This window comes from Canis lupus, chromosome 4, assembly GCF_003254725.2.
Source record: "Canis lupus dingo isolate Sandy chromosome 4, ASM325472v2, whole genome shotgun sequence".
NCBI lineage: Eukaryota > Metazoa > Chordata > Mammalia > Carnivora > Canidae > Canis > Canis lupus.
In genome coordinates, this window is record NC_064246.1 from 25,810,341 (window position 1) to 25,827,246 (window position 16,906).

General features: G+C 44.0%; 2 long non-coding RNA genes across 3 annotated transcripts; one reads left to right on the top strand and one right to left on the bottom strand.

The window, feature by feature from the left end:
- Window positions 1-20: 20 nt before the first annotated feature.
- Window positions 21-16,886, top strand: LOC112651947 (uncharacterized). Of its 2 annotated transcripts, XR_007410031.1 has the most exons (5): window positions 21-1,221; window positions 1,670-1,827; window positions 1,961-1,997; window positions 5,019-5,076; window positions 5,381-5,837. It is a non-coding gene; the product is annotated as an uncharacterized LOC112651947 (long non-coding RNA). The 2 variants fall into 2 exon arrangements; XR_003131175.3 differs by lacking the exons at window positions 5,019-5,076; window positions 5,381-5,837 and adding an exon at window positions 16,790-16,886 and having other exon boundaries at window positions 31-1,221.
- LOC112651946 (uncharacterized) lies at window positions 5,858-14,362 on the bottom strand. The gene is made up of 4 exons (XR_003131173.3): window positions 13,723-14,362; window positions 9,466-9,688; window positions 7,213-7,439; window positions 5,858-6,268 (listed from the first exon to the last, which is right to left on the bottom strand). It is a non-coding gene; the product is annotated as an uncharacterized LOC112651946 (long non-coding RNA).
- Window positions 16,887-16,906: the final 20 nt, after the last annotated feature.

Sequence of the window (16,906 nt, forward strand, 5' to 3'; positions counted from 1 at the left end):
ACAAAGCAATTGACAGTATTCTGAATTCTAAGTGACCACTGAGGACACTTAGGGAAAAGACGTCTGAAATGATGACAAACAAGGGCCCTGAGATGAGAGAGACCTAGCCTTGAAATAGTTCTCGTAGGCCAGAGCTAGAGAGTAGAACCCCACCTTCCTAAGGTGGGGAGGTTAGGCTCCAGCTCCGAGTGGGAAGAGTCTAGCCTTTGGCACCCAGGAATTCCTGTGTGGGTCAGGTACCTGAATTGTAGCACCCAAGGGGACTCTTGGATTAAGCCTTAGGGTGGACCAAGGTTTGGCAGAGGTAAAGGGAGACCTCAGCCCATTTGATAGGTCATGAGAATTGGTAGTGGAATTCTCATGGAGGGCTCCAAAAGGAAAGCAACAGATCGGGCTTCTAATCTAGGCAGCAGGCTAGAGGAAGTTTGCCCTTTCTTGGTTACTAGTTGAGTGGGGATAAATGGCATTTGGGAGCAACGTAATTCATTTGTGTTCTCTCTCCCTGCACACTGCCTGGTACCTTCATACATTGGCACTAGGGTCCTTTTACTAAGCAGCTCCCCTTCATAGCTTCATCTTCCCTTTGCTTCAAAACTTAAAGGTAGCCATTATTTTCTCAAGGAAAATGGCATGTCTAAAATGCATTGTGTTTTCATTTCCCTAGCTGTAGGTTAGCATGTGTTGGGACAGACTCAGAGTTGGTACTGCCTTTGGCTTCACACTCTTGGCTCCACCTCTCCATATAATCCCGCCTGTTAGGAAAACCATTTAAAATAGAAATAGTTGATAACTTCAGCTGTCACACTGTAATAGGGCTTGGCTTACAGGGGGAAAGCCTGGCCTCTGCCTCCTACACGTGATGTAGTGGTACTGTGCCTGAGCTTAGGCAAGTCACCAAATTGCTGCCTCAGTTTCCCTATTTGATGTGATGGGATGGTAATAGCTGGAAAGAGATATAGTATAATGGTTTAAGGGCATGGACTCTGAAGCCAGGTGCCTAGACTTAAATCCTGACTCCTCTCCTTACTAGCTCCATAACCTTGGCAAGTTATATATCCTCTTTGTCTCTCAGTTTTGAGTTGCTAATAGTACTTAAATGTATAGAGTTATTATGAGGATTAATGAGTTAGTTCCTGCAAAGGATATAAAATATTACCTGGAACATCATAAGTAGAAGATAGCATCATCTTCATCACATTATAAGGATCTGTTGAGTTCATGGTATGAAAGTATTTTGAAACTGAAAAGTGATATCCACCTTCTGACTATTACCTTACCAAAGCTATTTAATAGTGGAACTCATTGTGCTGAGCCTGCAGATTGAGGACGGCTGTTATTTTGGGAGGGGGGTGTTGTTTGTTTTGTTGAAGTAGAGTTGACACAAATTTCATAATATTACATAATTTTCAGGTGTACAACGTAGTGATTCCACAACTCTCCGTGTTATGCTGTACTCACCACACATCTCTATTACAATGTCACTGACTATATTCCCTACTCTGAAAGATGCCTTTCATCTCTGTGACTTACTCATTTCGAAACTGGAAGCCTCTACCTCCCACTCCCCTCACCCATTTCTCCCATCCCTCCACCCATTCCCCTCTGGTAACCAGCCATTAGTTTATTTTCTTTTTTGTTGGTTTGTTTGAAAACGTTATTTATTTCACAGAGAGAGCATGAGCAGGGGAAGGGACAGAGGGACAGAACGAGAAGCAGGGGAGAAGCAGGCCCCCTGCTGAGCAGGGAGCCCAACGTGGGGCTCAATCCCAGGACCCGGAGATCACGACCTGAGCTGAAGGCAGACGCTTAACTGGCTGAGCCACTCAGGTGCTCCCCTCACTTTGTTTTTTGTATTTATGGGTCTGTTTCTGGGGGTTTTTTTTGTTCATTTGGTTTTTTTTTTTTTTTTAGATTTCACACATAACTGAAATCATATTTGTTTTTCTTTGTCTTCACTTAGATAATACTCTGTAGAATCAGCTATGTTGTCACAAATGGTAAGATTGCATCCTTTTTTATGGCTGATTGATATTCCATTACATACACACACCACATCTTTGTTCCTCTATTGATGGACATTTGAATTGCTTCTATAGCTTGGCTATTGTAAATAATGCTGCAGTAAACATAAAAGTGTATATGTCTTTTTGAATTAGTATTTTTGTTTTCTTTGCGTAAATACCCAGTAGTGGAGAAGAGGGCTGATTTTGTTTTTTGTTTTTCGTTGTTTTTTTTTTAAGATTTTATTTATTTATTCATGAGACACACACACACACACAGAGAGAGAGAGAGAGAGAGGCAGAGAGAGAAGTGGTCTCCTCACAGGGACTCGATCCCAGATTCTGGGATCACGCCCTGAGCTGAAGGCAGACGCTCAACCGCTGAACCATCCAGGCGTCCCGAGGGCTGATTTTGAATGTCACCTTCCCAAAGCCCCATTACACTGTCCTTATCTGGGCAATTCCTCTGCCCACAAACTGGCATACAGGACGTAGGTCCTCTTTATATAGAGCCTCCGATGCTGGTGAATTAAGAACTGAGGCTATCACACCCCCAGGGAATGACTTAACCACCCACACAGGAGGGACCTGGGGAGGGAGTTCTCAGTGGGCATCAGGGACAAGGACAGAAACTGAGAGGGAATTATGAGAAGCCTGACCCTTGTGCCCACCTTCTAGAAGACTGGAGAGACTTCCAGTCTTATCTCTAAAAGAAGAGTTCTGTTCTTTTTTTTTAAAAAAAGATTTATTTATTTATGTATTTATGATAGAGAGAGAGAGAGAGGCAGAGACACAGGAGGAGGGAGAAGCAGGCTGCATGCCGGGATCCCAACGTGGGACTGGATCCCGGGACTCCAGGATGATGCCCCAGGCCAAAGGCAGGCGCTAAACCGCTGAGCCACCCAGGGATCCCCAAGAGTTCTGTTCTCACTTCACAAGGTGCTTGAAGAAGACAGTGAGGTAATAGTCCCAGATAAATAAAAAAGATATTATTGGAGTATAATAGGTGAATTACCGTATCTGAACCAAACCTCCCTAAAAGTCCTGTCAGACGGTCAGTGTGTGAGGATGAGCAGTATACCCTCTTTTGATATAGGACTCTCTTGCTAGCCTTCATGTTTGCCCTGATAAGCCTTTTCTGCTAGGTGGCCCTCTAAATTGTACTCATTGAGGGCTTTGGTTGAATTTTGGCCACTCAGCTTCCTAGTCTCTATGCTTTTCCGCACTTTGGGACTCCCCCTCCACACACATAATACAGGTGTTTTTGCAATAGGGATCGAGCCTTCTGTGGTAGACTCACACTCTGTAGTATGACTTTACCGCTCCCTGTCTCAAGAGACAAAGTCTATTTCCCCACTCCTTTACAGTAACTGTCTTTGTGACTAATAAAATGTGGTGGACATGCTGATATGTGACTCATGAGGCTACCACTTTCACCCTCTTGGGATGCTGGCCTGAAATGGCTGTGCCATAAAGGAACCTAAAATGAAAGATCATGTAAGATAGAGAGAGGCCCAGCTTACCAAACGATCCCGGGTGAGCCCAGCCTCTAGCTGACCTACCAGCTGAGACAGCTGCATGAGTAAGCCCAATAGAGATCAGGAGAACTGTCCAATCAATGTGCAGATTCATAGACATAATTTATCTTAAAACACTAAGCTTTAGTGCATTTGTTAGGTTGCATTAGATAACTGATATGCCGTGCATTTTATTTCTAACACCCCTTCCCACTGGTCTTCTATAGTTTGAAAGGCCTGGCTTTATTTAGGAGGTCAGAGGTGGTTTTCCAGCCTTCTTGGCCAATATCCAGTTCCATATTGTCCTGAAGTCTGTTTTCACAAGGCTGGTCTTGGCTCTGAGGCTATATATCTTAAATGCAATCTCATTGGTGACTCACCGATGCATTCTCATTTGGCTTTGCCTGGAATTAGATGGACCAACACATATGCTTTCAAAATTTTTCTGTTAAGAAATCACAAATTTAGACTTTTACCTGTGCGTAGCCAAGATGGAGTATAGGGACCAGATTTGCCCTCTCGCTTCATTGTTGCATCCTAGTTTGTCGCCATCATCCTAAATATACTCCTGATGTGATGTGGGCCCAGCATGGAGAACAGCCAGCCCTTGCTCCCCTTGATCTGGCCTCCACTGACCTCTCCAGCCTGCCCTTGTTAATTAAGTAACCCCTCTTCTGACTATTTCCTCCCCTGACATCCCATCTGTTGTACCATTCCTGCCATATTATTTGCAGTTTGTTGAACACACCATGCTCTATCATGCCTAGGCATCTTTCCTTATGTGCTGCCCATTCCCTCCTAGCTGGCCACATAAACATGTCCTCCATTTTTAAGAATCTGTTTAACTCTGGGGCCTTCCTGATGCTCTCAGGGTGAACTGACTCCTTCATAATCCATGGTTCTCTGTTCATATAGCGATCCTTGTGCCTACAGCACGTTACAGTCCTTGTTCATGGTTGTCTCCCTTTCTAGTTCATTGTTAATGAGTCAGAGACTCATCATTAAAAACGAGTCTCTGACTCATTAAAACTTTCATTTTAATGCAGTGTCTGACACACACTAATTGCTTAGTAAACATTTATAGAAGGAAGTGTGAGGGGGTGCCTGGGTGGCTCAGCAGTTGAGCCTCTGCCTTCTGCTCAGGGCGTGATCTCGGGGTCCTGGGACTGAGTCCCATATCAGGATCCCTGCGGGGAGCCTGCTTCTCCCTCTGCCTATGTCTCTGTCTCTCTCTCTCTCTCTCTCTCTCATGAATAAATAAATAAAATCTTAAAAAAAAAAAAAGTGTGAGAGGAAGGAACATGTGTGACAAAAATCTAAAAAGATAGGGATGTCCCCAGGGCTAGAAGAATAGCCCATGCAAAAGCAGAGTGTTCCTTCTGAGTGATGAATCCAGTAGCTTGATTTCATGCTAACAGAGCCATTGTGACATTAATTAGGACTTTGTTAATTTTGAAGGAATAACAAACTGGATCCTTTATGTTACACCATTTATCAACAGATTTGTTCAACTTAAATACTGGGACATAAACAAGAGCTAACAAGAGCAAACGTTTCAGGTAACCATCAAACACTTGACAAGTAGCCCTTTCCACATAAACAATTGATGGACTGAATTAGAAAATATTCTCATCTGTTCATTAAAACAGATTGCCCTTAAGATCCTTACTGAGGAGCAATTTATTAGCATAGTTCCACTAGATTCCTGAAGGCAATACAACTGAATTCCTTTTAATATGCTTTATGATTCAGTCAAGCCAACTCTTGTCAGAGGGACCTAGTTAATCTGAATTAACTATATTTGAAGTCTTGGCATTACAGACTGAGAGCAGAATGATTCATTCAAATGGTGTGTCTTTGTAGCTTGTCCCAGAAGATTGCTGGAAACACAGAAAATTGATGGTGTTTTGGAGAAGATGAAGGAGATGTCCCTGGGTACACCTTGGCCCCTAGATGTAAACCTTGTGAGCTTGGTGACTTTCTACTTGTAGGGGAGCTGTAGCAGAAGCCTTGACTTTTAACAGGCAACCCCTCCCAATTTCCCCCTCCTCCTCCTCAAAAAACAAAACAAAACAAAACAAAAAACCCAAAAAACAAAAACAAACCCAACAGGGTACCTGGGTGGCTCAAGTGGTTGAGCTTCTGCCTTTGGCTCAGGTCATGATCCCGGGTCTGGGGATCAAGTCCCACATATGGCTTCCTGCGAGGAGCCTGCTTCTCCCTCTGTCTATGTCTCTGCCTCTCTCTCTCTCTGTCTCTCATGAATAAATACTTTAAAACAAACAAACAAACAAACAAGCAAAAAAAAAAAAAAAACCCAACTTCTATACACATATATTCATAGAGCTTTCCTGTGGCATAAAGGATTTTAAATGAAGAAAATATAGGCCAGTCATGGAACGTCATCCTGTTAGAATAGAAGGTATGTTACCTGGGGAGGGAATCTACACATGAACACACATCTATTGGGAAAGGAAAGAGGCCATCAATGCTAGGCTGTGCTTTACTAACAGGGCCTTAGGCATTTTTTTTTCAGCTATGATTTTTGTACTTTACTAAAAATTTCCTGGAGTTGGGGTTTCAAGGAATTAATAAGCTTTGGGAAAAGCTGAGATGAGTATGAAGGCCTTCCGTCCCATCAGAGAGCAATGTTGGACTCCTGAGACAGGTGATGTCTTTTCCTGAGCTCCCAGGGATGGAGCCATAGTTGGGCAGATAGACATGCACTCTAGAAAATCCAGTAGCTTCCTCCTGCAAAGACCCAGAGTAGATTATTCTGGGCGCCACCACTGCTGTGGTTTCCCCTTCCATGCTAGGCTAAAATCAAGGTGGCTTGATATCCTGAACTAAACAAGAAGACAGTACTCCAAACTTGGACGGAAACCTCTGGTTCTGTATATTCTGTGTCTCTTCATTGACATGTTGTTTCTCATCCATCTTTGCAATTTCCTTCCTTTGCAATTGCTGCCATTTTTTCCTAGTTGCACTGAGTTTAGGTATGAGGATTGTACTGCTGAAATTGCCCCTCCAGGTTGTGTTTACAGGGCTTAGAATGCAACCTTTGCAAAGGAGCACATCTTTAGTCTTCCTGGCCCTCTTCTAAGCAGTTATTTCTGAAATCATGGTTCTTATATATTTATATTATACTTATATATTTAAATATAAATACATATTAGAACATATATATAAAACATACATAACTTATAGATGTATATATATGCATATATAAACATAACATATAAGCATATGTATAAACATTTTCTATTTTATACATGTATTATATATTTTGGGTATTTACGTTCCTATACTATTAACTGACTCTCCTGATTGGCCCTTCTACCCCTCTTCTCTGAGATACTCCTCTCCTTCCGCATTTTTTTCCACTTCATTTAATAGCAATTTGTTGATCCACTATGAATAACACCTATATCTCAGGCCCTTCAGAGGAGTTAAAGATGAAAATCACACTGTCCACCCTCAGGTCCTTATAATCTGATAAAGGAAAGTAGAAAAAACACAATTGAGTGTGAATGGTCATTGTTCTATTTTTGAGCACCTGTTATATGTTTAGTGCTTTAAATATAATGTTTCACTTAATCAGACCTTGTAAAATAGTGGTATCACCCCCCATATGCAGCTTTTGAAGCATTTCCTCAAGGTTATACTGCTAGTAAGTGCAGAGTTGGGATTCAAACCTGGGTTGGTCTCCAAGAGTGTCTTCCAGGAGCTGCCCTACTGTATTAGGAGGCCTCAGTGCAGACCATAAAGGCAGGCGCCATAAAAGTGATATGAGGTTCCAAGGAGGAGCTGAATCTGGGAAGGCTTTGGAAATACACTTGAGATAGGTATGCTTGTTTACATCTTCTGAGCAGCAGATGCTGAGGTAGAATTAAATGTGCAAGAGATTTACTGAGGGATGTGCCTGTGACAGACAAAGGAGGAGAAGCTTCAGATTTCTACATAGGAAAGAAGATTGGGTAAGATAGCAACACAGTTCTAAGAACATTTCAGTCAGGCCAAAAAAAATCATCCTTAAGCCAAAGTCACCTATTAGAGGAGACTCAATGTTGGACAGGGATGGACGTGCATGAGGATCCCTGTTCATCATTATGCTCGGTTACAAGCTAGGAATAAGGGCAGCCCGGGTGGCTCAGCGGTTTAGCGCCACCTTCAGCCCAGCCCAGGGCCTGATCCTGGAGACCCGGAATCGAGTCCCACATCGGGCTCCCTGCATGGAGCCTGCATCTCCTTCTGCCTGTGTCTCTGCCTCTCTCTCTGTGTGTGTCTCATGAATAAATAAATAAAATCTTAAAAAAAAAAAAAAAACAAGCTAGGAATAACCTCCTGGGTTTCACTGGATCCAGAAAGGCAGCAGCTGGAGCTGTGGTCTGCTGTGCTCTGCACGCAGCTGATCTGAACAGTGCATTTTCATGGCTGCCATGAGAAGCTTAGAAGAATTGGTTAAATTTGGGGATAGCTCTGTTGAGAGTGACATTTGAGACAGCACATTTTCTATGAAACACCAGGCTCTTGAGATCCTTCTTGAAAAAACTTAACTGGGAACATATTGCATTCTCCTTTCAGAGACTCATCATGCATATTAACTCAAGGCTCTGAGAAGTTCCACTTTATTTTTTTTTTTTTTTTTTTTTTTTTTTTTTGAGAAGTTCCACTTTAAAAATGGGTTAACTCATCCAACAGTTCCCAAATCTGCTTGATCACAGAGCTTTTTATACATGTGTAAATTCTATTAATACACTGTGTAAATAGTGGCTAAAAAAAACTCTAAAGACTGTGCTTGCTTAGAAAGTTAGGTTAGGCCATATTGTGGAGGGCTTTAGACTATTTAACCTGGTGGCATTGATAGCTTTATGGAAGGGTTCAGAAGAGGGGAGTCATGCACTTGGTTGTGTTACCTGGCAGTGGGTGTGTAGTGGGGATTGGAGCAAGAGTGTGGTCCTTAAAATTAAGCCCTGGTTACTTACAGCCATAATGAGCCTCGGGATTTCCCCCAGTCTCTAGACATAGCCCATGAATCACTTGAAATATAATTGCTTTATTTCCAACCAAAGGTCTAGGAGAACTCAAACTGGTGGGAGGGGTGGTGGGGTCACCCAGTAGCAAACTGACCAACCTCCTACAGCCAGAGATAATGGCCTATTGTGGCCCTGGCTTCCTCATCAGCTTCCCTCTGTACTGAGGGTCCAGGCGGCTGGCAGCCAAGCTGTCCTTGTGACTTTCCTCAGAACTCTCCCTCACCCTCCTTCCACTGCCTCCCACACCAGGCCAAGAGATACAGGGCAGCCACACAGTAGATGCAGGCAGCCGTGGAATCTGAGTCATGAAACATTCTCAGCAGTGACCCAGTGACCGGTCTATGGAGAAGCTAGCTTTCCTCTCCCTTCATTGGGGAGGTTCATGCCTCTACTATAAATTTACCAGGGGAAATTTTTATTTTTATTTTATTTTTTTTTTTTCAGGGGAAATTTTTAAAGCCAACTATCTCTGTTAATGCACCATGACAAGGGTGGTCCAAAGCAGTGGAGCCTTTGAATGTTTCATAAATATAATTAATCTCCCCCAATGGGGAAGGCTTTGACAGTGAGGAGGCAATGTGAATTGTGGTTAAGAATGTATGTCCTGGGCTCAGACAGAGCTGGCTTTAAATTTTGTCTCTACCCACCAAAAGAACTAGCTTTACATCCTGGGCCAGTTACCTAACCTCTATAGGTTCATGTTTCTTATCTATGGCAGATCTCATACTATGTGTTTTGTGGAGTTGTTATAAGAATTTTAAAAAGCCTATGAAGTGTTTAGAACAGTGCCTGGCACAAAGAAAGTGACTGATACGTGTTAGCCATGATTATTTTGATTGTGTTTATCATTATTAGTGTCATTCTTAGATATTGGGTGGGTACGGATAGAGTTGAGTCAGAAATGGTTCTCACCATTAAAGAGGTTCACAGAGAAGGCAGAAGGCAGAGTATTAAAAAAGAAAACAAAAACATGAGATGCAGGGCCGGCCCCTGGGTGGCTCAGTCAGCTCAGCACCTGCCTTCGGCTCAGGTCATGATCTCAGCGTCCTGGGATTGGGCCCAACACTGGGCTCCTTGCTTCTCCCTCTTCCTCTGCCTGCCACTCTTCCTGCTTGTGCTCTTGTGCTCTCTGTCTCTGTCAAATAAACAGATAAAATCTTTAAAAAAAAATACCACCCATGATATATAAGTAAATTTTACTTAAAAAGAACCCCATAGATAGGGGTACCTGGGTGGCTTCATTGGTTAAGCATCTGACTCTTGGCTTTAGCTCAGGTCATGATCTCAGGATCATGAGACTGAGCCCTGAGTCGGGCTCCACACTCAGTAGGGATTCCACTTGAAATTTTCTCTTTCCCTCTCCGTCTGCCACTCCTCCACTCATTCTCTCTCTCTCTCAAATAAATAAATCTTTTTTTTTTTTAATTTTTATTTATTTATGATAGTCACAGAGAGAGAAAGAGAGAGAGGCAGAGACACAGGCAGAGGGAGAAGCAGGCTCCATGCACCGGGAGCCCGACGTGGGATTCGATCCCGGGTCTCCAGGATCGTGCCCTCGGCCAAAGGCAGGCGCCAAACCGCTGCGCCACCCAGGGATCCCTCAAATAAATAAATCTTAAAAAAAAAAAAAACATAAATATTGGGATGCCTGGGTAGCTCAGTGATTGAGCGGCTGCCTTCTGCTCAAGGTGTGATCCTGGAGTCCCGGGATCAAGTCCCACATCAGGCTTCCTGCATGGAGTCTGCTTCTCCCTCTGCCTGTGTCTCTGCCTCTCTCTGTCTCCTTCTGTGTCTCTCATGAATAAATAAATAAAATCTTTTTTTAAAAACATAAATATTAAACTCTAGTTAATGATATGCATACTGAAGTATTTATAGGTAAAGTGTACTGATGTCTGCATCTAACTTTGAAATGCATCAAAATGGTAAGATGGATTGATGAATGGAATGATGGATAGATATGAGAGGAGAACAAACATAACAAAATGTAAACTGTAGAATCTAAATAGTAGATGTATGGCATCCATTATGCAATTCTTTCAACTTTTCTGTATGTTTGGAAATTTTCATAATAAAATATTAGGAAACCATGTAATAAATGCCATAAGGCAATAAGTGCCATAGAAGTTCAGAGAAAGTAAAAGCTGATAAATCAGAAAAACACTGTGGTGGGAGTACATTGGAGTTGGGCTTTAAAAGGAATCAGAGGGTTTAACTCAAAACGGTGGGGCTGGAGAAGCATTCTAGGTAGGATGAGCAGCATAGGCAAGGGAAGTGAAGCTGAAAACACTGATTTGGGAATCACCTGTGACCTGAGTTAGCACAGGTGGCAGGTAAGAAACATGACTGTGATGGAAGGCAGAGTAGAACTGTCATCCCTATTCCTTATGCCAGGGACCTTATGCTATGGGGAAAGGGGGGAGGCACTGAAATTTCTCTGTCTTCATTTCCCCTGTCACTTTGGGCTAAGCTTGTCCATAAGGAAGGTGTGAGTTTTTCCAAGGAACCAAAACATGTTTCGCCAGTGTTCTAATTGGAGCTCTGAGCAAGAGCGCAGGTTGCTGACTGCATGATAAATAGCAAAGTCCTTTTATGTCAGTCTCTGCATCAACCCAGAATCATTCCACCAGAATAGCAACTGGGAGGAACTGCATGAAACTTGCACTTACTCTGTATTCTATTAAGCTGTAATCCCACCATCTTCTTTTAATCATCACATTTTATATTAAATACTAAATCAAAATAGAGTCCACGCTGCATGAGCTCTGGAGAGCTGTCAAATGCTTCTCTTTCCCCCTTAGGAGTCACTGCTGGGCTTTGATAGGCAGCCTAGATCAGTGGTTTTCATGCTTCGGTGTACCTGAGAATGATAGCCCAAAGTCGTGTGCACAAAACCAGGCACACTGTCCTTTATGGACAATTTCAGGCATTTTTCACATACCGGCTTGACTTTTGAGCCCAGTTAATCCTAGGATGGCCCTCACCTCCAGCCACGGGTCTTAATTCCCCCAAATATTTTAAGTCTCTCTATTCACTTTCACCCTCCTTAGTTTTCACCCCAGTCCTACCTGTGCTTCCTTCTATCTGTATTGTCCTCTCACTGCTGCTCTCCTTGCCACCTTCTCCCTTGATGCCCTCTGGAACCTTGTTCTTCCTGTAAATAAACTACCCTAAGTCTTCAACTTCATGGCTGAATGCTCTTTCACACTTCTCACCTTAGCAAAAAAGGACCTTTACCCATAGGTGTTCCCTCTTCCCAGAGGGAGGCCTGCTCATTCTGCCCATGCCTTCATTTTTTTTTTTTTAAAGATTTATTTATTCATGAGAGACACAGAGAGGCAGAGACACAGGCAGAGGGAGAAGCAGGCTCCTCATGGGGAGCCCGATGTGGAACTCGATCCCAGATTCTGGGATCACGACCTGAGCCAAAGGTAGGCAGGCACCCAACTGCTGAGCCACAGCAGGGATGTGTCGCGTCGTGTCCCCCGTCCCCCCACCCGCACCTTCTTGGACTCAAGGGCTGGACCTGGGGGTGGGAAGCGTGGCTACTTTTTTTAACTACTCCACCCTCCTATAAAATCACCCTCCTATGAAATCACTTCCGTCATCAGTTCTATCATCCTTTACTTGGTATCCTTTATGACCAGCTTCCTGGTTACTCCCTTGTGTTCCCTGAGGACTTTAGCCCTGACTCCCAGTTTTCCTTTCCACCTCTTATCCGAACAACATCCTGGTGACTTCAGTATCCCTGCCAGCAGCTTGTGCCTATCCCACCATCGAGTATTGAATATGTGCGTGCAGGACAGTTAGCTCCAACCACCTAGTCTCACCTATCATCTTTGACCTTCTCAACTCCAATGAACTTGACTTCCTCTCCACCCTTCCATGGCTGGTCACCACCCAGAATGCTCAACTGCTAAACCTTACATCTCAGTGTCCCACATACTAACCATAACCACAGCTTATAGTTTAATCTCTCTCTCATCTCTATATGTGTTTGTTTGAATCACATGAAGATTCCCAGTTCTTAGCCCCAGAACTCTCCTTAGACCTGGGCAAGAGGGTCCTCCCACCCTGGGCCTCATACCTTAGAGGGCCCTACTCAAACCCTTCTCAAAATGTGCCTATTCCTATCGGGTGAGGAGTTTGCAAGGACAAAAACAAAAAACAAAACAAAACAAAAAAACAAGTCCACATGCTCACCCTCTCCATAACTGAACCAAACTCTGGATACAGAAGATCTGTCTTCCCCACTGAAACACTTAAGAACTTGCTTCTGGGGCCTGCATGGATTTCTTTCCCAGAGTCCGTCCTTTTAAGCATGGATTGAACTGCCAGTGACATACCCCTAAGCCCATGGAGTGGTCAAGGAGTGTGTGTCTATGTGAAGGGGGATGGAGTGGACACATGGATGGGTGTGTATCCCTCACATTGTGGGACAAAGCCTGAGGCAGGAAAAGAAGGAATGTGAATCTCGGGTCGTCTCTCCCTATGTTGACCTCATGTGGCACTAGGTCTGCGCAATAGGACTGAATCCTAACAAGGAAACCTTCAAAATTTGCCTGGCTGGATTTCAAAAGTGCATGGACTCCTGTGTATGTCCTATTTCCCCCTTTTTTGACCAGGCAGTTATCCTGTGCCTGTCCTACCCCATGTGTGTTGGATTGTATGTACGTGTTGGGGGGCAGACAGCTTGTCTCTTTAGTTCATAGGTCTTCAGATCAAGAGGACCTGTACTGGAGTTGCTGTACTTAAGGAAATATACCTGAGAAGCCTCTTGCTGATGCTATAAAAGCTGGAGGTTTAGGGGAGGGCGTGGGGAGAAGTTAATATATTTTCCATGTAAGAGAAATGTAAATAATATGACCAGATTGTGGTAATTTAAGTTATATCCACAAATTCTTTGACACTCCTTTCAAAACACGGAACTTAATTTCTTTCCCCTTGAGCACGGACTGGTCTTAATAACTTACTTCTGGGACGCCTGGGTGGCTCAGAGGTTGAGTGCCTGCCTTTGGCTCAGGATGTGATCCTGGATTCCTGGGATCGAGTCCCACATCGGGCTCCTTGCATGGAGCCTGCTTCTCCTCCCTCTGCCTGTGTCTCTGCCTCTCTTCCTGTGTCTCTCATGAATAAATAAATAAAATCTTTAAAAAATATATAACTTACTTCTAACAGAATAAAGCAGAAATGACAGTGTGACTTCCAAGGCTGGATCATATAAGAAATCGTGGCTTTGTGTCTCTCTCTTGGATCACCTGCTCTAGGGGAAGCCAGCTGCCATGTCATGAGGACCCTCAAGCAACCCTATGGAGAGATGACATAGTGACAAACTGAGTCCTCTTGCCAAGAGCCAAAGGGGAAGCAATTTTGGAAGGAGATTCTACAGCACAGTCAACCTTTCAGATGACTGTAGCCCCAGCTACTACATTGAGCAATCTCAGTGGGAGGCCCTGAGCTAGAATCACCCAGCTAAGCCAATTTTTAACTCACAGAAACTTTCAGATAATAAAATGTTGTTCTAAGATATTAAAACATTCCACTCACTGCTCTCCCCTTTTCACTTCCAGGAAAATACTCTCTCCTGAATGTTCTTTTTAGGCTTCTGGCCAGTCTGCTTGACCCTGGAATGCCAATAACTCCTAAGGTTTCTACTGTCTCTATTCCTAGCCCATCTCTTACTGACTTTAATCACACCCATGGATAGTCAATAATTAAAACTAAAATTTTCATGCCAGTGTCTCCTTTCTCCTAGGCTTCATAATTGTCAATTGGACAACTCCATTTAGATGTGGCCCCTGGGGGATCCCTGGGTGGCACAGCGGTTTAGCGCCTGCCTTTGGCCCAGGGCGTGATCCTGGAGACCCGGGATCGAGTCCCACGTTGGGCTTCTGGTGCATGGAGCCTGCTTCTCCCTCTGCCTGTGTCTCTGCCTCTCTCTCTCTCACTGTGTGCCTATCATAAATAAAATAAAAAATAAAAAAAAAATAGATGTGGCCCCTGGCTCATTCTTATCTGAAATGGAATCATCCTCTTTCCTCTGACTTTCTCATCCTCCATCCTCACACCCGTCCCTCTTCCTGTAGCCCTTGCAACACTGAGTGGAACCTTTGTCCTCCCAGTTGTTCAGGTCAGAAGTGTTGCTCCCAGCCATCCTAGATTCCTCTTCACTTGCTGCTTTGAGGACCTTCAGAATTTGACTCCACCCAACATCTTTAGACTAATCTCTCAACTTTTCCTACAGGTTTTCCCAGCTTTAACTACCTGTGGTTTCCAAATGATTCTTGTCACTTGAAGCATGTATGGCTGTGCACATGCCTCTTTCTAGAATTTTGCTTTTCCAATCCTTGACCTATTCATAAATTCTCCTTTCAGACTTTAGGGCAAGTGTCTTCTCAGTCTGATGGTGCCCACAAACCTCTCTGCTCACATTTAGCACTGTATTTGCAATTCCTGCATTCCCCAGCCTTTGTTGTGGGACAGTTTTCCATGGAGTTTCTACGAGTCTTGCAACTGCTTTTATCCCAAACTATTTTTTCAAGATGTCTGCATAGCAAACAATCTTGAAAGATAGAGGTAGTGTCTCTCTCTAAGGTAGAGGGCAGATTTTATTTCCTGAGACGTATGTCTCATACACATAAACATAGAGTGCACAGCTTCTACATAGGATATTCTGTATCACCCCTGGGGACAGAGAGGGCAAGGGGATCTAATTTAAACAGAACCTTATGTTGCCTGCCATGCCACAAATAATGGTCCTTAGTCTCTGACCTCCAAGTCTCATGTCTTCTGTTAGCATTTATGAACCTATGAAACTATGGCAGACTAACTTGTTAGACTAACTTGAAAGAAAGGTAAAATCTTGGACCCTTCATAGTTCTTGACACCTCTACACACACTGGACCATAAGTGCCTTGAGAGCAGGAAGTGCAGCTAAGTGTAGTTTGCTTCCCCTGTGGGTGATACAAGGTAGTCGTTCTATAAGGGGTGGCTGCTGCTAATGAATGCTGCTTTGGCCTTGGAGGGCTTTGATTTATTTTTTATTTTTTTATTTTTTTGGTGTTGTTGTTTTAGAGAGGGAGAGCTTGTGCACTCCAGCAGGGCAGGCGCAGACAGAAAGAGAGAGGGAGGGGGAGAGAGTATGAGGATGAGCCTGAGCAGGCTCCATGCCCAGCTTGGAATCCAAAGTCCGAAGCAGGGCTCAATCTTAGGACCCTGAGATCATGACTTTAACCGAAATCAACAGTCCCACGCTTGACTGAGTGACGACACCAGGTGCCCCAAAAGGGCTTTGAATGAAAGTACTGAAATATATTTACTGAATGCAACTTTGAAATAAATTACTATCATCCTTCTCCTGGTTATTAGGTATTGTGTACGTTCTTTGTGTTCCTAGAGGCTGTGTTCTGTGGCAAAGCAAAATTCTCTGGGGGGTTAAAAATGCTACAGAGAGGGGACGCCTGAGTGGCTCAGCAGTTTAGCGCCGCCTTCAGCCCAGGGCGTGATCCTGGAGACCGGGATCGAGTCCCGAATCAGGCTTCCTGCATGGAGCCTGCTTCTCCCTCTGTCTGTGTCTCTCCTGAATAAATAAAATCTTAAAAAAAAAAAAAAATGCCACCGAGAGCTCACAGTGTGAATAAGCCCTACTGCAGGTTAATGGAGGTGACTAGGTTTTTCAGGAAGGTGGTGTGTTCTGCTCCATTTGGGACAAGACCTCATCAGTCTCTGCCATTAGCTTCACAAAAGCACCAAAAAGGTCAGAGCAAACAGGTTGCAGTGCAGCCGGGCTGATTTCAGCTCAACCTGCCTGAGTTTGAATGAAGTTTTGATCAGGGTTTTCTGGTGCCTGAGCAACGACTTCCTTTGCTGATCCCTTACAGTAGTTCCAACCAAGACCCGGCAAGGTTGCTGGCTGGGCTTGCACCAGGATGCACCTTTACTCCGGGTCTGCCTTGTGGAAGTCTATACCGTCGGGTTTGGGAGGAAGGTGGAAGCTGGGCAGCATTTGAGCAGAGGTGGCTTCCCCTAGGGGCCGGGGGAAGCTTTGCTCATTGCGTGTGTCTGAAAGGCCACGAAAGACCCCTTGGTCTCATTTAAACTTGTCATTTTATCGAGGAGGAAACTGCGATACAGTAAGGATAAAATGCTCAGATTAGTGACTGATTCCAGAGCTTCCATTGACCCTATTTCTCTCATTAGCTCGTTTTTTTTTTTTTTTTTTTTCTTATTCCCTTAGCGTCCTCACTCTTCGTGCAGTCAGGGAGCTCGAGTGCACCGTTCTAAGGCCAGCTCAGCAAGATTCGTAAATTTTTCTAGCAGCCTTACTCCTCAAGACAGCTCCGGTCGGGCGAGG